A 4607-nucleotide genomic window follows, 5' to 3' on the forward strand; every position below is an offset into this window, starting at 1 on the left:
CCTCTGGTGCAATACAAATCTGATTATACCCTGAATAGCCATCCAGAAGACAAAAATACTCGTGACCAGCCAACCTGTCAAGCATCTGATCAATGAACGGAAGAGGGAAGTGATCCTTCCTCGTGGCTTTGTTCAACTTTCGATAATCCATACATACTCTCCATCCTGTAACTGTTCGAGTGGGGATGAGCTCATTCTTCTCATTTGCTACCACAGTGATACCTCCTTTCTTAAGTACACATTGTATGGGGCTCACCCAAGAACTGTCAGAAATAGGATAAATGATGCCTGCATCCAGCCATTTCAGAATTTCTTTCTTCACCACCTCCTTCATGATAGGATTCAGTCTACACTGTTGTTCAACAGTCGGCTTACTACCTTCCTCTAGCAGAATTTTATGCATACAATATGAAGGACTTATACCCTTGATGTCTGCTATGGTCCATCCAATAGCCGATTTGAATTCTCTCAAAATCCTTAAGAGCTTGTCTTCCTCACTACCTCAAGTGTTCAGGTAATGGCTTGAGCTCCAAGGTAGGTGCTTCCTCTATTGATGGTTTAAGCTTTCCTTCAGCATTCTTGAGGTCAGATGCACCTAGAGATTCAAACGGCATGTCCAGCTTTCGCTTTCAGGGAGAAGCGTTCAGATATTGTAATTGCTCATTGCCATCTTCATCATCACTGTCAAAATCCCCCACTAAGGCCTTTTCCAATGCATCAGACATTAGCATGCGATTGAGTTCCGAAGTAACCGCATAATCAATCACATCCACTTTTAAGCACTCCTCATCTTCGGTAGGGAATTTCATTGCCTTGAATACGTTGAAGGTCACATCCTGATCTTGTACCCGCATAGTAAGTTCACCTTTCTGCACATCTATCAAGGTACGGCCAGTAGCCAAGAAAGGTCTTCCCAAGATTATGGGAATCTTCTTATCTTCCTCAAAATCCAGAATAACAAAATCTGCAGGAAAAAAGAGCTTATCCACCTTGACTAGCACATCCTCCACTATGCCCCTTGGGTAAGTAATAGAACGATCAGCCAATTATAGAGACATGTATGTGGGCTTTGGATCAGGCAAATCCAACTTTTTAAAGATCGACAACGGCATCAGATTGATGTTTGCTCCCAAATCACAAAGGCACTTGTCAAAAGTCAACTTGCCAATGGTGCAAGGAATGGTGAAGCTACCTGGATCTTTCAGTTTTGGAGGTAACTTTTGCTGCAGAACCGCGCTGCATTCTTCCGTGAGAGCAACGGTCTCAAGGTCATCCAGTTTCACCTTCCTTGAAAGAATACTCTTCATAAACTTCGCATAACTAGGCATTTGCTCCAGAGCCTCAGCGAAAGGTACATTGATGTGAAGTTTCTTGAACACCTCCAGAAACTTACCGAACTATCTATCCAGCTTTTGTTGCTGCAATCTCTTAGGAAAAGGTGGTGGAGAATAGAGCTGTTTCTCCCCTGTATTACCCTCAGGCAGAGTGTGTTCAACAGTAGTCTTCCTTGGTTCCGCCGCTTTCTCCTTTTGCTTAGCTTCTTCATCTCTAATTTCAGCTTCTCCTTCTTTTGCCTTTTCAGCATCAGCAACTCTTCCAGACCTTAAGGTAATAGCCTTGACTTGCTCTTTAGCTTCCTTCCTGCTTGGTACTTCCGTGTCACTGGGAAGAGTGCCAGGTTGACGATTGAGCACTGCATTGGCTAATTGACCGATTTGATTTTCCAAGGTCTTGATAGAAATCGCCTGACTCTTGCATAACAGTTTAAGTTCCTCAAAATCAGCACTAGTAGGTGCAGCTGCACTTCCCTGTTGAGGATAAGATTGCCTTTGAGCATACTGCTGTGGTTGCTGGAATCTAGGTAGATTAAACTGTTTACTCACACCTTGCTGATATGGTGGCTGAATAGCATTCTGATTCTTCCCCCAGCTAAAATTTGGATGATTTCTGTTATTAGGATGATAGGTAGCTGGCACAGGCTGCTGTTGTCGCTGATAATTATTCACATACTGAACAGATTCGTTGACAAGAGAACACTGATCCGTAGCATGAGAACCTGCATAAAGCTCACAAACCATAGCTATTTGATTAACTCCATATGTAGCCAAATAATCAACCTTCATTGATAGCGCCTGGAGCTGCGCTGCAATAGCAGTGGCTGCATCGACTTCCAGAATACCTGCTACCTTACCAGGCATCATCCTCTGAGTTGGGTTTTGATGCTCATTTGCATCCATAGTCTTGATAAGATTATAAGCCTCAGTATAACTTTTAGCCCATAAGGCGCCTCCAGCTGCTGCATCGAGAATGGGCCGAGATTGGGCCCCCAAACCATTATAGAAACCAGTGATCACCATCCAATCAGGCATTCCATGATGTGAACACTTTCTCAACATTTCCTTGTAGCGTTCCCAAGCTTCGCACATAGATTCTGTAGGTTGCTGCGCAAACTGAGTAAGAGCACTCCTCATAGCAGCAGTCTTTGCCATCGGATAAAACTTCACCAGAAACTTTTGCGCAAGATCTTGCCACGTAGTGATGGACCCAGCTGGTTCAGAATGTAACCAGTCCTTAGCTTTGTCCCTCAGTGAGAATGGGAAAAGCCTCAGCTTGATAGCCTCATCAGTCACGCCATTATACTTAAAAGTGCTGCAGATCTCGACAAAATTCCTTATGTGCATGTTGGGGTCTTCAGTCGCAGCTCCTCCAAAAGAAACAGAATTCTGTACCATCTGGATAGTGCCCGGCTTGATTTCAAAGGTGTTAGCTTGAATAGACGGATGAAGAATGCTTGACTGAATGTCATCAATTTTTGGCCGAGAAAAATCCATAAGAGCTGGATCAGCTTGAACAATACGATCACCCATGTTTACTGGTTCTTTCCGCTCAGTTCCTGAATCCGAATCTTCAAAATCTAACTTCTCCGGAATATCAAGAACTTCGTCTGTCTCCTCAGCTGTATCTAAAGTCCTCTTGCGAGTACGAGAACGAGTTTGCATAAATGCTCGCTAAAGTACCTGAAACACAACCGGAAACAATAAGTAACTACTACGTCCTAATCACTGAGTCCTAATGACCAATGATGGTAAGTACATAAACTAAACAAATACGCCGAGTCCCCGGCAGCGGCGCCAAAAACTTGTTAGGGCGAAAACACACGCTAATATTCACGCAAGTATACACGTTCGCAAGTAATATAGAATACTTTCTAGTTCGTTCCCACAGAGACTCAGACTAATTATTGTTTAATTAAACTCACACACCAATGTATGATTACTTCTCAATGTTAAGACACTAACACTTAGAATTGTTGACTAAACATTAACTACAATTAACTACTTAATTAATCACTTATATAACACTTCAAATTAACAATATTAAAACACTCATGAGATCACAACTTCATTACTACTTCCTTCAATAGTTATTGTTATTACCTTTAGCATGTGACAGTGATGATATTAATCGAATAACACGAAACTGATAAAAGCCAACTTTCATTGTACTAATACCATTCTACCAAACATCCACAATTAAGATAGAAGTTGAATAGTCATCAATTATGTTGAGTTCCTATATGTCTACAGAAATTGACAACACAACGATTTAAGCACAAGTTATTCCTTTTGATTACACAGGGTAAATAAAACTGTTAGAGTTACCCACTAATCATGAACATCATACATGAACCTATGCTAGCATGGCAAGTTCTAAATCTCAAGATCCACCGTCGCTTCACAAGAGATTAACACCCTATCTTATATGTTCACGACGCATATAAGACGAATACGCATAACCAATACTAGATATCATACAATCATCACACACTACAGTATTAAACAATTAACTAAAGAATTCCATAGTAAATCCGTTGTGACCCCATGATCACGATTAGCCCATAATAGCGCTCATCGTCATCATGGGTTCATATGAAATCATGATAAACAAACACACAAAATAATAACTAAACTAATTATATTAAATCAGAGTACGTCACAAGAGTAAATAGGTTCAAAGTAAGAAAACTAGCATCCAACGTTACAACGAAACAAGAATCACGAGAAAATATGCTTCCTCTTCGTTGATGTGTGCTAAAACGGTCTTCTTCCTTATCTCCTTCGCTCCTTGCGTAATACCACGATCCAACCTCTGTGAAAACGTCTCCAAATCTACTTATATAATAGTCCCATAAAAGTCAGATTACATAGAAGTGGAAGCCAAACAGAAGTAGAAGTCCTAAAATAAATTGTCTTTTTTCCCGACCCTGCGCGGCCGCTCAACATAGCTGAGCGGGCACTCAGCTTTCTGCGCGGCCACTCAGCATTGCTGAGCGGGCGCTCAGGACCCTTCTGGAAAAATCCTGAGTTTGCTCCATTTCTTCGCCGTAATCTGCCCATTTCTTTCCTCTCGCAATGGTGAACACATGCCAAGGCTTATTCTTGATGATTACTCCTCCGAAATGCAACTAATACCCTGAAATGCATAAAGGCCATCCTTCGTTTGCTTTTACACGGCCGTCGAGAAACCGCACTAGAAAAATGCATCAAATACACAAAATACTTGATTTTAAGGAACCAATTTAAGCCATTTTAAGATGTTTTAAGTGG

At 41.5% G+C, this 4607-nt stretch overlaps 1 non-coding gene across 1 annotated transcript; it reads left to right on the plus strand.

Annotated features, from left to right (window-relative positions):
- Nucleotides 1-2367: 2367 nt before the first annotated feature.
- Nucleotides 2368-2474, plus strand: LOC141699091 (small nucleolar RNA R71). Its single transcript, XR_012565578.1, has one exon. It is a non-coding gene; the product is annotated as a small nucleolar RNA R71 (small nucleolar RNA).
- Nucleotides 2475-4607: the final 2133 nt, after the last annotated feature.

The sequence above is a fragment of the Apium graveolens genome, chromosome 11 (genome assembly GCF_009905375.1).
Source record: "Apium graveolens cultivar Ventura chromosome 11, ASM990537v1, whole genome shotgun sequence".
Taxonomy (NCBI): Eukaryota; Viridiplantae; Streptophyta; class Magnoliopsida; order Apiales; family Apiaceae; genus Apium; species Apium graveolens.